Source organism: Erpetoichthys calabaricus, chromosome 3 (genome assembly GCF_900747795.2).
Source record: "Erpetoichthys calabaricus chromosome 3, fErpCal1.3, whole genome shotgun sequence".
NCBI lineage: Eukaryota > Metazoa > Chordata > Cladistia > Polypteriformes > Polypteridae > Erpetoichthys > Erpetoichthys calabaricus.
In genome coordinates this window covers 289007697-289028024 of record NC_041396.2, presented here as the reverse complement: position 1 = coordinate 289028024, position 20328 = coordinate 289007697, and the positions used below count along the sequence as shown (strand labels likewise).

At 38.6% G+C, this 20328-nt stretch overlaps 2 protein-coding genes across 4 annotated transcripts in view; one reads left to right on the top strand and one right to left on the bottom strand.

Moving 5' to 3' along the window:
• Window positions 1–20328, bottom strand: part of slc48a1a (solute carrier family 48 member 1a) — a 1064469-nt gene that overhangs the window by 125755 nt on the left and 918386 nt on the right. The window lies entirely within an intron of this gene.
• The window catches only part of LOC114644657 (vitamin D3 receptor A), a 177549-nt gene that overhangs the window by 19072 nt on the left and 138149 nt on the right, over window positions 1–20328 (top strand). Inside the window, exon 1 of one of the 3 annotated variants that reach the window (XM_051924360.1) lies at window positions 11938–12008. The exons of the other annotated variants lie outside the window; for them this stretch is intronic. The gene's annotated coding sequence lies outside the window, so the exon portion shown is untranslated. Of the gene's footprint in view, window positions 1–11937; window positions 12009–20328 lie in introns of those variants that run through there. 3 annotated transcript variants of the gene reach the window in all.

Genomic DNA, 20328 nt, shown 5'->3' with positions numbered 1-20328 from the left:
AAGCAGTTGCTTGTCTGATAGCCCTAGAGCTCGAAGAAAGTACCCCAGTGTGACGAAACCCACGGGTATGGGAGAGACGACGGAATAAGACCTTCTGGGAGGAGGTGGTGGAGAGACACTTAACAGAAAATCTCTGGCTGCAACATTTTATAATGGCACGGCCGACGTTTGAGATGTTGTGTGGATTCATCAGTCCTGATGTTGCGCCCATCACAGGTTGCCACTGACCACCGGTTCCAACCCAAAAGCGGATTGCCATCGCCCTTTACAAGCTGGCAACCTGCACCGAGTATAGAGTAGTTGGAGAATCTTTCGGGGTTAGTAAAACTACCGTCCATCGATGTGTATATGCTGTGTGCACCGCTATTAAAGAAAAATTAATGCGGCGTTATATCAGACTTCCGACTGTAGCGGAGGCCAATGAAATTGCATACCGCAATTCCTTGGTGCATCTTGTGCCACAGATTTACGGTGCGCTGGATGGCACGCATGTGCCTATTCTTCCCCCGATGGAAGGCTACCGCGATTACATTAATCGCAAAGGGTGGCCATCTATTGTTCTCCAGGCCCTTGTTGATGACAGGTGCATGATACGAGACATTTGCGTTGGCACTCCTGGAAGTGCCCATGATGCAGCTGTGTTTGCAGCATCGGATCTGTACAGGTGAGCCTACCTTTCAACATCCCTTCACAGTGCGATAACAACTGAATTAACCTGCTTCCCTTAAGGTTTTTAATTAAAACTGAAATTTGAATTAATACAAAATAACGACGTTTAATCAAAAAAAAAACTCTCTTCATCAGACCATGCGAACCGCTCCGCCATTCTCGTTTTGATTGCACGTGATGAAAATGTGACACATTTATTTTCATTAAAGCCCTTTTTTCCGACAAAAACTGTTTCCAATGTAGTTTTTGCGACATCTGAAGTATCGATATAGAATTTATGTGCTAAAGTTAAACGGAAAAATATTATGTCGACGTGTACAACATTTTATCGATAATTAGCATTTCCATCAGCTATATCGGTAAAAAAATTTGAAGCGCTAAATATTTTTTCGCAAAAACTCCTTGGATGGAAACCTGGCTAGTCACACAAGTTACCTTGAAGCATACCTTGAAGTATCGAAGTTAGTCATCTTTGAGCAAGTTTGTTGTCTTATCTGAAAGTACTAAGAATGGTGGGTAGTTCTACAGAACAATACTGGACCTACATATTGATGTTTCATGGAGAAATTCAGATGCTAGTGATTTCAACTTGAAAAGTTAAAAGCAAATAACTTAATACTGTCTAATGAACTATGTTGCGAGTACTGTTTGGAGAAAGCAATTGGTGGAAAGGGAGTTAGCTGTAGAAGATGTGCAGCATATTTAACAATTAGCTGCTATGCAATAGAGCAGCACCTAGGTCTATAACCTGAACCGTTAAGTAACTTTAAGTTTAAATAATATGGAGGACTTCATGTTAGAATTGTCTCTGTACAATTGAAAGTTAAAGTGACGGTGGTGTTGTGTATACATGAATAGTTTGTTAGATACGTATATCGTTTTTTACATACACCAATCAACATTAAAACTACCTGCCTAATATTGTATAGGTCCTTCTTGTGCCACCAAAACAGCTCTGATCTCTCAAAGCATGGACTCCACAAGACCTCTAAAGATGTCCTGTGGTATATGGCACTAAGATGTTAGCAGCAGATCTTTTATGTCCTGTAAGTTGCGAGGTGGGGCCTCCATGAATCAGACTTGTTTTTTCAGTACATCCTCACACGTATGCTTGATTAGATTGAAATCTGGGAAATTTGTAGGCCAAGTAAACACCCTGAATTCTTGGTCATGTTCCTCAAACTATTCCCAAACAATTTTTACAGTGTGGATGTAAGAGGCCACTGTCAACAGGGAATACCTTTGCCATTAAGAGGTGTACATAGTCTGCAACATTGTTTAGGTAGATGGTATGTGTGAGAGTGATACCAACACGAATGCCAGGACCCAAGTTTTCCTAGCAGAACATTACCCAGAGCATCACACTGCCTTTGCCAGCTTGCCTTATTGCCATAGTGCATCCTGCTACCATCTCTTCAACGGGTAAACAACACACACGTGCCCGGCCTTCCACTTGGAAGCATGATTCATTAAGCCAGACCACTTTCCTCCATTGCTCCATGGTCCAGTCCTGACACTCACATGCCCATTCTAGGCACTTTAGGCAGTGAACAGGAAGCAGCATGGGCACTCTGACCGGTGTTACGCAACCCAATACACTCAAGGCTGTGATGCACTGTGTGTTTTCCTCATAGTCAGCATTAAGTTTTTTAAGAATTTGTGCTATGGTAGTTCTACTGTGGGATCGAATCAGATGAGCTAGCCTTCTCTCCTTACACTTCATCAATAAGCCTTGAGTGTCCATGACCCTGTTCCCGGTTCACCGGTTATCCTTCCTTGGACCACTTTTGATATGTACTAAAAACTGCATATTGAGAACACACTATAACACCTGCCATTTTGGAGATTCTCTGACCCAGTCATCTAGCCATCACAATTTGGCCCATGTTAAAGACATTCAGATTCTTAAGCTTGCCCATTTTTCCTGCTTCCAACACATCACCTTCAAGAATGGACTCTTCAGTTGCTGCCAGATATATCCCTCCATTTGACAGGTGTCATTGTAGTGAGATAATTAATGTTCTTCACTTTATTTGTCACTGGTTTTAATGTTGTGGCTTATCAGTGTAATATGTATATGTTATTTTCCTCAACATTAACATTACTCAACAATTTTAAAATCAGTCTTTGATGTGTAACATTTATAGAACTCTGAGGAAGCCTCATTTTCCTTCCTAATATTCAAGAGTTTAGGCAACTTGCTACACAGAAGTGGGATAATGGCTAACTTTGTGATGTCTTCTGTTCTGTACCTAAATATAATACAAACTTACAAATGTCTGATATTGGTACCAATACTTGTTCCTAATCATAAATATTTGCACATGCATTTCGGGTCACAGCGCTTAAATCAGAGGGTGTTTGCGGTGTCAATGAGCTGCTACTTGTAGGCCACAGTTTAAGTGTAGTTTAATTTAACCTGTGCAGAACTTGACAATACAGTATGTACTTAGTCACAACTTTCAGTCATTTTGTGCTTTCATGCACACTTGGGCAGCTTTGCTATCACAGATTAGCAGGAAGCTTGGCAGCTTGCTGTTTTTTTCCCTTTATTCTTAGCTTTGTAATTCCAGCTTGATATTTTTTCATTTAAAGCTAGCAGCTCAAGCCAATGAAGAGGTATGAAAAATGCAGTACCATTTGCTTTCTTAATGGCAAACATAGTAATACAGTAGTAACATACAGTAGATTGATATTTGGAATGCATCAAGCACAAGAAGTAACCCTGATGAGAAATGGAACGAGTATCATCTTGATCTTCCTTCACTGCTGAGTGACAGTACCTCAATTTGAAAAGGCACCAAGGAACTGTCGTGTAGGCTTCTTCCATTTTGTGGAGAAAAAAAGCCAGCAGATTGTCCCCACTTTTCCAAAGAAGCTCAGAGTCTTGGTACAGGAAAAATTGGTGGTTAGAAAGTAGTTTTTTTTTTCTATTGCTTGCCAGCCTCACCCTGTCCAGCAGACACTTTGCCACATGGTGGATGGTGCTTCTACCGGACATCCTTAAAGACTACTCTGAATCATGCAGTTGTGCGGAGTGTTCTGTGTCAGTTATTTGTAGCTTGTCCTTTTTCACCTCAGTCTAAACATGAGCTGGTTCTGTTTCAATGTAGGCACCTCATATGCAATGTGTTTTCCTGTGAATCAGGTGGTAATGATGCTCTCTGTTTACTTTAAGCTTAAATCTCTTTGGCTATATTTTGTTAGATGATGATAATATCAAAGGGTGTGACAATGATCTGATGCCAATCAAGACAGACCAGGTACCAGCATTCATTGTTTAATCAAATTTCCTTTTTCTATGACATGAATAATGTATAAACTTACATGTCTCACTAATCATTAGAAAAAAGGGACAGATAATATTAGTCACGTTAGTTAATGCTAATGCTGAAGAAGTCTGCACAAATTAAAGAAAATTTCTGATATGGCACCACAATAGATAGATAGATAGATAGATACTTTACAATAACCCCAATGCAAAAAATTCAACTGCTTACATCTCAAAGAGATTAGGTTAATGACTCCCTATATGACATTTCTGCATTCTCCCAGTGTTTATGTAAGTCCTTCACTAGCATGTCCAAATTTCTTCCTACGTTGCAAAGATATGTAGATTAGGGGAACTGGCGACTTAGAATTGGCAAGATGAGGGCATGGGTATGAGCATGTCTTGCAATGGACTGATCCCCTGTGCAGAAGTGCTTTGTGTCTTGCACCAGATGCTGCTGGGATAGGCTTGAATGTGGATGGATAGCAACCAGATAATCAAAATATGATGGTGCATACAGGGCATGTAAATCGATGTGTGTGTCTGTCTGAGTTTAGTAGGCAGTGTGAATGCATTGTGAATTGGACATGTGTGTTGTAGGAGAGCAACTAATATGTTTTCATCTCATATTCCAATCATCTCATTTATCAGACAGGTGGTCACAGCATTGTTTGAGACAGCTAATTTACCACCAGAGAAGAAGAAATCTGGGATCCAATAATATAATCTTGGACAAAAAAATAAAAATAAACAGTGGAATTTGCTTTTTCCGTGTAATTTCAACACATATTTAATTTGAGCAGCTTGTCATGAAGTAGAAACTACATCTTAAAAGTCCTTGGAATAATAACATGAACCAACTATCTTCCCTAATATCATTGACACTGCAAGCACCCTCTGAGTTTAGTATATGTATTGTATATACATTAAAAGCATTTTTTTTTGTGTGGGAGTGCATGTAAATGTAATGTACCTAAAAACAAACTGTTTCATAAAGTTTATCTTTGTGTAAAAGCAGCTTTCAAATTAGGTTAATGTATTAGTAAAATCAAAACAGCCAGTACAGTGCCATCAATCCAAATGAAAATTCCCATTATTATTATTATTATTATTATTATATTTTTTTAAATACCCTGAGATCCCGTTTTGTGATTTATGAATCACTGTTTGCAACTCCACCTTCTGCTGTTTGTAATTTGTAGGCAAAAGGAGACTACAAAAAAAAAATGTGTTGCAATACATGCACAACGCCTCAACAAAGGTCACTGTTTGCGCAATGGCAGTATAGATGTTTGAGAAGAAAGGCAAGTATACGCCTTAAGCTTTCTGTAAATTATACCCTGGTTACACTGGCTTATTAAAGCAAAGCGAGAAAATATTTTTAGGAGAAAGATATTTGAAGACACTTGTCCAAGAAAGAATAATGTGTGTGTGTGTTGGGTGGGGGTAAACGTTAAAATTATACAAAGTTATTGTCTGTCTGTATACTTGCATTGTTATCACTCTTTAATTTAATATTGTTCTTTATCAGTATGCTGCTGCTGGAGTATGTGAATTTCCCCTTGGGATTAATAAAGTATCTATCTATCTATCTATCTATCTATCTATCTATCTATCTATCTATCTATCTATCTATCTATCTATCTATCTATCTATCTATCTATCTATCTATCTATCTATCTATCTATCTATCTATCTATCTATCTATCTATCTATCTATCTATCTATCTATCTATCATATAGTGCCTTTCATATCTCTATCTATCCATCCATCCATCCATCCATCCCTTTTGAACATAAAAGAGATAAATGGAACCTATCGGAATTCATTCAAAAGCTTCTCCCAAGGGTAGATAAGGCAGAAGGATGGTCGGTGAGCCATACCCACTAAAGAAGCAGCATTTTACCCCTTGCATAGTGAATGATCTGGGTTAGTAGTGCTGTTTATCTTTTCAAAAAAAGATATACCAAATGTGACAAACTGAGGTGACTGTAAATGTTATTTACAAGTGCTAAGACAAATTCCAAGAGGTTCTTAGAACAATTCTTGCCTAAGGAATTCAAAGTAATCGCCTCAGGTTGGTAAACTGATCTATTTGAAACATGACATTCTGAAACCTGCTTAATCCAGTTAATGTTGTGAGTATCTGGAGTATATCCCAATAGCACTGGATGCAGGGCAGGAAACAGCCCTGGATAAATGTACCAGTCCATTGCACGGCCCAATCATGCACACACCGGGACAATTTGGATTGCCAGTCAACCTAAGAAGCATGTCTTGGCTGAGGAAGAAAAATCCAGGCAGACATGAAGAGAACATGCAGCTCCACAGGTGAGCCCAGGACATTGCATCCAGAAGGCATCAGTTCTAAACACGGTACCACCATATTGCTCTGTTCTATTTTACTTTCCCAGAATTCTTGTGTGTTTTTACAAGAATAGTATTCCAACATTTGGCTGGTGGGAAATGCAGCTGAAACCCATAAAAGTTCCTTTTTCTTACAAAACACCATGGCACAGTCAAGAACTTCTGCATAGTTCCTCAGTAATAGATGGCCCTGATGTATTTTGGTATCTGGTCACAGGCAGTGAAGTAATATTCTAGAAGCAGGCCAGTGTGAAATGAGAATGCAATGTGAATTGGACATGTGTGTTGTAGGAGAGCAACTAATATGCTTTCATCTCACATTCCAAATCATCTCATTTATCAGAGAGGTGGTCACAGCATTGTTCGAGACAGCTAATTTACCACCAGAGAAGAAGAAATGTAGGATCCAATAATATAATCTTGGACAAAATAGTAAAAATAAACAATGGAATTTGCTTTTTCCTTGTAATTTCAACACGTATATTTAATTTGAGCAGCTTGTCATGAAGTAGAGACTACATCTTAAAAGTCCTTGGAATAATAACATGAACCAACTATCTTTCCTAATATAGTTCATTGAGAAAAGAATTAATCATATTTCTGATAACAGTACTTTATTTGTGGTAAAAATAGTAGTCATTGGAATAAAATAGAGCTTTATAGATAATAGTCATCCTTAGAATAAAACAATATACATCATAATAATAATTATAGTCCTTTGAATACTGTAATTTTGCATTTAAATAATATTCCTTATAATCATATAGTTGTAAATGTCATAATAGTAATCCTTGCAGTCAGTTGGTCAGTAATCCTTACAATGAAACTATTATTTGCCGTAGTAGCTAGTCCCGACTCCAGACTAAACTGGTAAGGGGCCATTTGCAATGCTAGGGGGGACATGGCGAGATAAAAATTCCAACATGTAACAGTATACCCGACAGCAGGGCTAGTGTGTTAAGTAATATGTGTGTAAACTTGAAGCAAGAAATAGAAAAGGAGTGTTTCCACTGGTGAGCTCACTGATTACAGTATTTTTCATAATGCTTCCTGAGGCAAGGTGATTTTTTTGCTGCCCATTCACCCCAAATCTGATATATCCTTATTAGGAGATGATACATTTAATTCACATACAGTAACTACTGCTGTAGAGGCTTCACAAAATAGTACATTACCTGAACATCAAAACAACAAAAAAATCAAGAAATAATATGTTTAGGAAAAGTGTAAAATAATGGAAAGAATTAGCTGTAAAACATATGAAATATGTTTAAAAAAACAGAACTCTATGTTTAGAACAAAACTCTGCTGTACCACTCCAGCACACTTCTCTAAATACTTCTACAGTTTCAAACTGTTTCCAGTAAGCTGAAAGACCCTTGTCCTCTTTAAATAGCATGAGTAGTGTGAATTTAACAGAGATTTAATAAAATGTACAGTAGGCATGTGACCTGCTTATCAGTGCAGATATCTGTTCAGCCAATCATGTGGCTGCAAATCACTGCATAAAATCATGCAGATACAGTTTGGGAGTACTTAGTTAATTTTCACATCAAACACTAGAATAGGGAAGAAATGCGATCTCAGAGATTTCAACCATGATATGATTGTTGGTGCTGGACGGGGCTCATTTGAGTATTTCTGTAACTGCTGGGGAGACGTGATGTTTCAGGGGTGCCTATCTTAATTAAATGACCCCTTGGAGTTGGGCTTGATAGTATCTGTTTCTGTAATTCAATATTAATCGCCTTTGTATCCTAGAACTGTGTTTCTATACCGCTGGGTTGTGGGCTGCTGCTAGAGGGTCGCGGGTTGGCATCATTTGCTTTGTGAGTGGGTTGGGGTGGGACGTGTGATTGTTAACCCTGTGTGATATTTATTCCCATGTATCCTAGTTTGTGAACCCCAACTGCTTTTACTTTTGCACAAGATTCTACAATGGGGAGTTCCCCTCCCGCTTTTGCATTCACACACTATTCACCTAGGGGCATTCCTTGTCTTGCCCCCACGGTCTTGCATTCACAGTCAGTTTATTATGGGTACAACCACTAAGTCTTGCGTATACACTCAATTCACTAAGGGGCAACTCTTCATTCATGCTCAAGTCATCAACAGGGAGCTCCCCCCTACTTGTGAGTCACCAATAAACTTAAAAAAGTAAAACTAGTTCATGTGACTATAATTTTTTAGAAAAACTGTCCTAGAATATCTTTAGAGTATTGTAATTAGGCAATAAATGTAATAAAATTCATTGTAATGCTGTATTAGTGGTCATAATAGAATGGAAATATTAATATTAATGGCCTGGAAAGAGGACTTATTTTAATATGACCTCCAAATGCAGACAGTAATTTCAGTGCACATATTTTTAGTAATAGTAAAAAGGGAAGTTTACAAGAGGGATATTATAGTCATGGTGGACTTTAACTACCCAAATATTAACTGGGCTTAACCTAGCAAATAGCGGAGCACAAGTTTTAGAAATAATCAGTGACTGCTTTTAACACACTATGTTAAAGCACGAATGTGGAGTGAACCCTGTCTAGATTTAGTATTTTGCAATAATCAGGATATAGTTGAGGGTGTAGTGAACCATTGAACCATTAGGGTCAAGTGACGATAATATAATACAATTCTCAGTGTTTTGGAAGAATGCATAAAACTGTTAAGTCTAAGGAGGATAGACTGGGATAAGCTTTGAAGTGAGGAGACAGTAGAGGAACAGTGGAACAGGTTTAAACATATTTTACAAGTAATGCAAGACAGGTACATAACTAAATTTGGAATTAGTTGGAAATTTAAAAAGAATCTGCAGTGGGTTAATAAAGAGTTAAAAAAAAAAAAAAAAAAGAAAAAAGAAGCGGCAAAGGAAAAAACAGCTGTATAAGGTGTATAAGACTAATAACACTAATGTGAAACATTAGGGCAACAATTAAGAAGGATATTAAGGAGGCAAGAAGACATTTGGAGAGGAATATAGCAGATAAGGTGAAAGACGACCCAAAGAGATTCTTTCAGTATTTTAGTAGTAAAAGAACAGTCATGGAGGAGGTGAAGTGCATCAGGAATAGTAAAGAGGAGTTAAAAAATTCAGAGAGTGAAATAGCGGATGGTCTAAACACAAATTTTTCTAAGGTTTTCACAAGTGAGGATGCAGGTAACTTCCCAACAGTAAAAGGGAATACCAAGGAGGTACTGAGTGGTTTAGAAATTGTAGACCGAGAAGTACAGGTTAGATTAAATAGGCTGACTAATCAGACAAATCTCTAGGATCAGATAATATTTACTCTCGAGTTGTTAAGGAGGTTAGCGAGTACAGATATAAACCCTTGATGCATATTTTTAGGAAGTTACTATGCACTGGGGAAATTCTGAAGGACTGGAAAATGGCAGATATTATCCCGTTATATAAAAAGGGTGATCGAGTAGATCCAAGCAACTGTAGGCCAGTAATCTTAATGTGCAACACAGTAAATGTAATGGAAGGAATTATTAAGGATAAGATTGAGCAACACATGGCAAGAAAAGTCAGCATGGGTTCAGAAGAGGGAGATCATGTTTTACTAACATGCTTCAGTTCTATGAGGAAGCAACAAAAGAGTATGATCAAAGTGGAGAATATGATATTTATGTGGACTTCCAGAAAGCATTTTATAAGATGCCACATGAGAGGTTGGACATCTAACTAAAAGAAGTGGGAGTTCAGGGTTATGTGTGTGGATGGGTGCAGAATTGTCTCAGACACAAGAAGCAGAGGGTGATGGTGCGAGGAACCTCATCAGAATTGGCTGATGTTAAGAGTGATGTCCAGAAGGGGGCAGTGCTGGGGCTGCTGCTGTTTTTAATATACATAAATGATTTGGGTAGGAATACAAGTAACAAACTGGTTAAGTTTGCAGATGATTCCAAGATAGGTGTTTTGGCATAAAGTCTAGAATCTGTTGAATCATTACAGAGGGACTTGGACAACATGCAGGCTTAGACAGACTTGTGGATGATGAATTTGAAGGTCAGTAAATGTAAAGTATTATACATAGGAAGTACAAAATGTGAGGTTTGAATACACAACGGGAGGTCTGAAAATCGAAAGTACACCTTATGAGAATGATTTAGGAGTCATAGTGGACTCATTATTATCAACTGCCAGACAGTGTTCAGAAGTCATTAAGAAGGCTAACAGAATGTCAGATTATATAGCACCCTGATGTGTAGAGTACAAGTCCAAGAATGTTCTGCTCAAGCTTTATAACACACTGGTGAGGCCTCAGCTGGAGTACTGTGTGCAGTTTTGGTCCACAGGCTACAAATAGGACATAGTCACTCTTCTCTGGACTTTTCCTAGTGCTGCTATGTTGATTCCAGGGTTACAGGGGATGAGTTATGAGGAAAAATTAAAAGAGATGAGCCTTTTCAGTTTAAGCAACAGAAGATTAGTAGGAAACATTGTGTTTATAATTATGAAGGGAATTAATATAATGTATCGAGACTGTTATTTTAAAAGGAGTTCATCAAGGACATGGAGACACTGTTGGAAATTCGTTAAGGGTAAATTATGCATAAACATTAGGAAGTTTTTCTTTACACAGAAAGCCATATACACTTGGGATAAGCTACCAATTAGTGTGGTCGGCAGAAAGACTATAGGAACATTAAAAACAAGACTTAACTTTTTGTTTTAGAACATTTAAGTGGATGGGACTGGCAAACTTTGTTGGGCTGAATGGCATGTTCTTGTCCAAATTGTTCAAATGTTCTAATCCTAAAAATAAAATACAAAATATTAGTATTAATTATCTTAAGAATAAAACGAAACATCTGTTGGAATGCATGGTGTGAATGATCCCTATGTGCAATGTCAAGCCTTTGGAAGGTAAAGATGTATACAGCAATGCTCAGTTGTATGGAGTCAGTTTACAGTTGCCAATTTAAGTAACATGCTGTACTTTTTTATGACTTGCAAGACAGGAGTCTCAGAAGAAACAGACCTCCACAGACACAGTGGGAGCAGGCAGACCCAAGTTAAGCGAATCACCAAGCTTAGATACAGACCCCAGTACATTAGAGTTGAGAGACAGCATTAGTAACCAGTCCACCGCTGTGTTGCCACAAAATAAAAAAAAAAAAATATATATATATATAATATAAAATTGTTATTATAATAATACAACATTACTAGGTAAAATGACAGAGATAACAAATAAACATTATTAGTAGTGATAATATTATTTGTGATAATTCAGTATTTGGCTATTCTTGTCCCCCAGGGTGTGGTTGGAGCACTTGGGGTTAAAGAGAACTAACACAAATCTTACAACAAACTGGTATCACCAATCCAATTTTGTCTAAGCAAAGTCATTTTACCCACTTTAAATTTACAGAAATGTTTTAAAAGAAATACCTAGGATAATATTATAATATAATAATAATAGCTGGTAAAGAGAGCTACTGTTTCCGAATAATGTCTGGTATGCAATGCCACAGTTTGTCCTGTTGAATGAGAAATGGGGCAGTACATGCTGTGATTGTGTCACAGTTGTTAGCATGCTTGCCTTTCAAACAAGAAATTTGTGTTTGATTCCCACTCATTGTATTTTACTTTCCCTTTGATTAAGCATTCTCTGTATTTCTCACAGCTCCAATCAATACTGTCTCCAGAGTCCTTTTGTGCAATCTGGGGTACTTTGCACTAGAAGAGTAGAAGTAAGAATATTTTATACAAAGAAGCTTTGCAATACAAACAGTAATTACAATATGTAGTAAATGCAGACAATTTAAGGGTAATAAAGTTTGGTAATGTATAATTTGTATTTACATTTACTTTTACCTTTTTACTGCCAGCACTATATCCTCAGAACTACAGAAGAATTCTGGTTCATTTTGACATTGTCTAGGAAGGGAATTCTGACTGAAGATGCTTGATCAGTTTAGTAGCGTTACTAACCATCTTGCACTGTGTTGTCAGAGGATGGTCATGTAATAATAATACAAATAATAATATAATATATAGGTAGAACAATAACAACAGTATTTGGCTAATGCCTTTTATCCAAAGTGACTTTCAAGATTAGGATTTAGGTACAATTGTTGGCATATACAAGGGGTGATCACAATGATTTGAGCTTGAACTTGAAAGGAGTATTCCTTGGTGCTAATTTTGTAAGTGGCCAAAGATTAGCTCCTGTGCACTAAAATATATACATTACAGTTTTGTATGCCATAGTCAAGAGATGGGCTGCAGAACTCCTTTGTGGCAGAATGTTTCAATGATGCAAGGTCTGACATTGTCCTTCTGACATTGACAACAGAAGAAAATGTTACATTAGAGCACTGGTTCTCAAACTCAGTCCTGGGACCCCCTATGGCTGTAGATTTTTGTTCCAACCAACTTCTGTTTCATCCTAATTAACTGAGCTGTTATTTCCCAGTTTCTTTGTTTTTGGGACAATGTAGAAATTACAAAAGTAAGTTTGGTAAATTGTATTAAAATATATTAAGCAGGATAATATAATTTTGTTTTTTTTTTTGGCTGTTTTTTTCATCATGATTTTCATTCTGCTTTTCCAGGCGTACTAATTAGTGGGTCTGACGCTAAAGTAGTTGCAGTCTTTCATTATTCAGTGTTGTTTTCCCAGGTGTGGGCTCTGCATGTTTTTAATTGTCATTGTTAACATACAATGAAGGGAGCAAACTACACAGAAAAAGGGCAAAATGGTTGGTAAACAACAAATGAGGGTTACACATTTAAAGCTATAGCAAAAATAGATTTTGAAATGTCTTATAAATGTAAAAACCTACTGCTGCACTTTTCTGAATGCAGAAAGAGACAAAGAAACCAGCTAATCAAATGAGATCCATTATTAGTTGTTATCACTGATTATGAATCTGGTTGGAACAAAAACCTGCAGCCACAGGGGGTCCCAGGACTGAGTGTGGGAACCACTGTATTAGTGATTTTACAGTAGAGCTGAAGAATGGCAATGCATGGGATAGCAGACACTATAGGAATTACTTATAGATCAGTTTAAACAAGCTCTATCCATCCATTATACAACCCGTTAAATCCTAAAACAGGGTCACAGGGGTCTGCTGGAGTCAATCCCAGCCAAATACAGTATATAAAATCCAACATCTGTCTGTCTGTCCGCTTTTCACAAGAGAACTGCTTAATGGATTTAGATTGGGTTTTTTCTATAATTTGTTTGAATATTCTGGTTGATTTTGTGACTTCACACTAAGTATTATAGTTCGGTTGCGAATCTGAGAGACAGGCTGCGGGCTGATGGGAGGGGGAGGTGGAACCTCAGGAGTAGGGAGCCGGGCAGAGCCATCCTTACTCACGTGCCAGCTTCCATTTGAGTCACTTTGCTTCTCACCACGTGTTGGAGCATATGTTGCCTCCGTTTAGCTAGCAATACCTGTTTGTTCAACAGACATTATTATCTAGAGATTGTTAAAGAGTAACATTAGTTGTTTTTGAGAAAGAGAGATCACAGATATGTGTGTTTTAACTGTACCTGCTCATTGGCAGAGATACAACGGCCACATGCTCTTCTCCCCACATGGGGGACACTCTCCCAACAGAGCTGAACACGATTAGATACAGTGGCAATGTTTGATGTTGGAGCGTACCTACCTTCTGCTTGGCCAGAGATACCTTGCCAAGAGATCACCGCTTCATTCTCGCCCCTGATAGCAATATCAAAAATATTGTATATCAAGAGGCCCTCAGATATGAAAGCTATCAATATAAATTCTTCTCAATACAAGTGATTTCATTTTTTAAATTGATTTTTAAAGTTTGTCCTGTTTCATTACTATGCGGATGGAGCCGCTAGGGACAGCTAGTTCATAAGTAAACATGAGTAAGATCTGTGTACATTGGATGCCCAGAATGCTGATTCTTGGAAAAGAAGAATCTTAAGGAGAATCTGAAAGATAATGAATTTAGGTTGGGGGAAATTTAAAGCCAAACTACTACAAACTGAAATTTTTTTACATGTTACTTACCCATGTATTTTATAATGGTAGCTGAGAAAAATCTCATTTTCGTGGAGAAGTTAACATGTGGTGAGGTTGAAGGTATAGTCTGAATTGATTGACTAGTCTGGGGATATAGGCTGTTCTCCACAGGTTTCTTTACAGTTAAGGGAAATGGAACTTCAGCTTGAAAAGGAACTCCCCACCTGGTTCTTTGCCTCACATATCATGGAATATATACCTGAATTGGGTGACATACCCAGCAGCGATTTTTGTTGTAAACCTAGACTGGGAGTTGCACTTAGACTGAAACAGTTGATATGCCCTCACCTCTCTCAGTACAGTGGAACTTCGGGTCACGAACGTCTCGGACCACGTACAAATCAGGTTACGACCAAAAAGTTTGCCAAACTTTTTCATCTGTTCACGACCACACACTCGGGTGACGAACAAGCCAGTTTCCCTTGCGGTTCGTACGCGCCGATGATTTCCGCACGTGTTCAGTCTCTCCCTGTGCAGCGAGAGAGATTGAGAGCGAGCGAGAGAGTGTGACCGAGAGAGCCCAAGCAGAAGAAATAAACATTACAGAAGAAGTAAGTAAACATTTAGTTTACTATTACACTGTGCATTCTATGGTATAATGAACTATTTTTGTGCCTAAAAATCTTTAAAATTATATATATTTACATACAGCTCGTACGGTCCGGAACGGATTAATTGTATTTACATACAATCCTATGGGGGAAATTACTTCGGGTCACGACCAAATCGGTTTGCGACCAGAGTTTTGGAACGAATTACAGTCGTGACCCGAGGTTCCACTGTATATTTTATTGTGTGGTGGATTTTGTTACCATGAATAACTTGGTATGAATAACTGTTCCAACTGGTGATTCTTAATTGGCCTGCCATATGAGTGTGTACAGGACTGGGCACTGTAATGCATTGATGCCTCTTCCAGAGCTAGTTCCTTTATGCCCAATGGTGTCTGGATAGGCTCCCACCTCCCAGCACTCCTGAGTTGGATTAAGCAGATTTGGGAATATTATGTAATTTTATCTTGTATTATGCTATTTACATTTAAGTTTCTTACCCTTTTTCCACAGCACAATGAGGCACATACACATACAGTATGTCTCCAGCAGACTAGCAGCAGTAGTACATTGCCAACAACAGGCAATAAATACAGCATAAAAAAACTGGCCCATTGTGAGTGAGTGAGCGAGCATGGACTAATACTCAATGCTATTGGTACACGTTAAAACCCTGTAACCCTTGATTGAACTAAGTGGGTTTGGGAATCTTTATATTGTATTATGACTTTCAAGTAAAAGATTATTTTCATTTGTACTGATAATGGTAATAAAATACCAGCAACAAATACAACATCATACATCATAAAGACAGCATCTCACAAGGCCCTTTATAACACACAATATCATTAAATGGAAACTGGATAATTAACATTTTCATGTTTTTTATTGTATTTCAAACTCAGAGTAGAGCCGCTGCTCCTCCATCGCATCGAGAGGAGTCAGATGAGGTGGCTCGGGCATCTGATCAGGATGCCTCCTGGACGCCTCCCTGGTGAGGTGTTCTGGGCACGTCTAACCGGGAGGAGGCCCCGGGGAAGACCCAGGATACGTTGGAGGGACTATGTCTCTCGACTGGCCTGGTAACGCCTTGGGATTCTCCCGGAAGAGCTAGAAGAAGTGGCTGGGGAGAGGGAAGTCTGGGCATCTCTGCTCAAGCTGCTGCCCCCGTGACCCGACCTCGGATAAGCGGGAGACAATGGATGGATGGATGGATAGTTAAACTGAAATTTCTTTAGGAAGGGCAGAAATTTATAGAAGATCAGTATCTGGAAATTAAAAAATAAATAAATACAGTTCAATCTAACCTAATTGAAATATGGTCACTATAAAAGATACTATATAAAGTACAGGCAGGGAAACTGATAGAATCTAGTCCATTTTGGCCATCTGGTTTTCTGGTTTTTCCTGTAAACTTTTGAAAAATGTTTTTTTAATTCCATGAAACCACTTAAGATTTTAAAGCCTGTATACTCGTCTCTTTCCCATACATCAAAAATGTAATTGAAAATTTAAAAAATAAATAAATAAATCGCATTGGAGAACAATGCTAGCTTCCTGCTGGCTCAAGGCACCCTTCTGAATGGGATCGAAGGAGTCCGCCCCTTACTCTTTTTGTTCTAGGAATGTGCTTTCTGGTGGTTGGCCACATAAAAAAAGAAAAAGGAAAAAAAAAACAGGCTGAATAATTAAAATGAACTTTTGATGAGTAAATGAAACGAGTGCAGTCACGCACAAGATGTCAAAGGAGAAAGGGGGCACTTCTTCTGTGCTCTTGTATATTCATGTTACTGTCTTCCTGTTCACTTTGTGTGTGAAAGGAGCTATGGAGTTAAAAACTGTTCTATTCCTTGTCAACCTGTCCAAATAATGTCCTCCTTATTGCTAGCTAAAAATGTATACTTTTTAATGTTGCTGTTTCTTTGCTCCTGGATTTTTAAGGTGTGTGCTGGTGTAGTAGCAGGGTAGAAACAAGTAATAAAATGTCATAGGCCTCAAACTTAGACCTTCAGTAGCTGTGTAAAATAAATGTCACCTTTGCTTTTCTAAACCTGTATTTCTTAAACTTTTTGGAAAACACACATTTTTTGATTTGTGGAATCCCTATGACAAATTAAGGAAAAAAATAATTGAAACTGTATTTTCATATTTTCTTTTGGTTGCAGTGACTGTTGAAAATCCAGTTCCACATTAACATGTAAAAGCAAACTGAGGTTGGATCCTAGCTTTTTCACTTAAAAGTCCATGTTCACTATGACTTTATAAACAAAATTTACTTGGTTTGAGTGAGCTCAAATTAGAATAATGAAAGACACAATCAGTGCTGCATGAAATTCAGGTTGTTGGTTCAGATCAGGTCAGATTGGGAAGCATGCACTGGTACAGCGCGTTGACGCACCCACCACCCAATGAAACAGCTTGGGATCCTGGTTGGCAACCCCCCAGGCAGACATGAAGTCCAATCCCACCCTCTGGAAATGGCCATCTATCTGCTGCAGCTAGGTGTTAGGTGGGCATCCCCTTGGCCTGGTCTAGCCGCATCTTTGGGGACTCACGCCACATGGCCGTAGTGTCATAATTGACCCTCCCTCACAATGCAGGTAATGTGCTTCATTCGGGACTCTGTGAGCAACCGCTCATTCGACACAAAGTCAAACCAGTGGTACCCAAGGATTCTCCAAAGAGACACAGTACTGAAGGAGTCCAGTCTTCTCAGGTCACTGGATAGCGTCCATGTTTCGCAACCATATAGAAACACAGGAAGCACCAGGACTCTAAAGACTTGGACCTTCGTCCTTTTGCATAGATATCGGGATCGCCACACACCCCTTTCCAGAAACCTCATGACCCTCAATGCTCTCTCAATCCGTCTACTGACTTCATAGGAAGAGTCACCAGAGACATGAATGTTGCTGCTGAGGTAAGTAAACCTCTCAACAAGGTTGATGCTCTCTCTACAGACATGCACACACTGCTGATGGCTGTGCCTAAGAGGTCATTAAAGGCCCGGATGTTGGTTTTTATCCAGGACACTTGCAAGCCCAGATACTCAAACTCCTCGCTCAGTCACTTGAGAGCCCTAATCAGAGCCTCCATTGACTGTGAAGATCACAACATTGTTAGCAAAGTCAAGATCAGGGAATCTTTCTTCACCAGCACAAGCCCCACATCCACTGAACTTGAACAGAGTAAAAACACAGAGGTTCTGTCTTCACTCTGCATAGCGCTCACAGTACCAGTGTACAGGCTGCCCATGATATCCAGGCATTTTGAGGGGATCCTGCAAAGTCTCAGGATGCCCCACAGGGCAGCTCGATCAACTGTGTCAATGCTTTACAAAATCGACAAAGTCTGCAAAGAAACTCTGCTGATATTGTTTGATTGCTGCAAATTTTTCCAGTAGGGGAAAATTTAGCAGTTATAAACTATTTTGTTCCTGAAACTCCTGTAAGTTTTTGTAGAACTCTAGGTTCAGTGAAACATAATTTAAGAAACATTGTTCCAAACAACAGTGCTAATAACAAAAGATAATTTTGTGTGGAAGATAAAAACACTCTTGAGCCATTCCTGAACTCTGTAAATAATATGGATGCTAACAATGGCTTGATTGTTTAACCAAAAAATAAATCCTGTAGGTAGTGACACATAGGGTGTGTGTAAAATTATAGGAAAAGAAAAAACCTTTTGCTCGTTAGGACTTCCTATGCATGTATTGGTTCCTAACCATTGCATGAATTGGCTTAACCCAATTGCCTGCTAGAATACCGTAACTCTCTCTAAATTCTGAACTGCATTCAACCAGTTGCTTGCTATCAACTTTCCTCTTAACATTCAGTGGTCCTCAAACTGGGAGCAATCTTTGAACCCCATCTCGGGACTACTACTGGCCATGTCCTGGAATCACTTCTAGGGTCAGGGATGGCTTTCCATTTGCTTAAAGCATATCAGACTAGACCTTTATCTTGCAGTCACTGTCATCCCAGCACCACTGAGTATTCCACAGGCCTTAAAGGGCCAGGACATTAAGGCAGCTCTTCATGCGAGTTGATTGTCTGAGGAACAGCTTGTATCCTCTTTGACCCCTGTCTTACCCATTGTAGAAGTTCTGGAAATTTAGACATCCACTGGTTTGTCTGCCCAGTAGTGTTTCAGGTGGGTACAGCTTCTCTCCTTTCTGAATGATGGCCCTGCATAAAGCTATTCTGGTGCACCATTAATACATATACTCACTCCTATGCATTATATCTATCTGTTATGCAGTGCCTTTTATTCCTCTCTGTCTGTGTATCTGTCTGTCTCTATGTCATAGAGTACTTTACAATGTAGAGCAACAGAAAGTATAATATCTGTGTAGCTGTAAAAATATTTTACAGTTATATCAACATACCTTATTTTATAAGCACTCCATCCAGCACAGAAAAATTCAGACACAATAGCATTTACTTATAGAATGAGGTAGTTGTTGAGAATAAGGCAGGTTAAATATCACTTTTTGCAGAAACTATCTCAAGATTTAAAAAAAATTAAACACTAAAGCAATGCAGATGTTTCTAACAAACTATACTAGATTTTATAGCACCTGCATCATTTCAGAACATGTATTACATTAGAGATAACGGTTTTCTTCTGTGTTCCATCTAAACTCGACGCCCCACATCCCTGGTGTTTCTTGGCCACGACACCCTTTCATCCATTCCAAATGACATACAGAGTTCACAACTCTACCTCAGCTAGGTGTTTTTGTATAAATGGTGAAATCTGCCTTTAAATGGACTAGGACTATGTCCAGGATTGGTTCCTGCCCTATGCCCCATGCTGTTAAGATAGGCACTGAATCCCTGTGATCCTGGAATGGGTAAAGAAGGTTAGAAAATTGGTGGATGAAGTGAACTTTCAAAGAGAGTGCTTTACAAAGTACACATTAGGAAATCAGATTCCTGTAGATTTATCCTCACAGGCAGATTTGAGTGACAGGCTTTACTGCACCCTTTCATAGAGAGTACTGCTTCAAAAACAATGCAGTACAGAAAGATTCTCGTTAGTGTCCTTTGTGGCAGCCTTCACACAGTTATTTATCACACATACTGCACTACAGGTACCTAATTTCGTGTAGCTGTTGCAAACATTTATGCTACAATTTGACCAATATTAATCCATCCTTAATTTTTATAGCACCTTTCAAAGTGAGCACTTTCAGAAATTATCACAAATGATGAGAAGATCCCTGTTACTATCTTTAGTTATCAGTGTTAATGGACATTTTATATTGCACCTTACACATGGAGCACAATCAGAAGACATCAGTGAAATCCAAACACATTCCTGTTAATTTAATTATCCTTATGGCAGATCAGTTGGATAGTTACACAGCAAAAGCGTGCTGGACAGTTGCATGCCAAGGAAAGCATGTGTATATACGTTTGCTTGTAAGCAGGATGCGAGTGATGCTG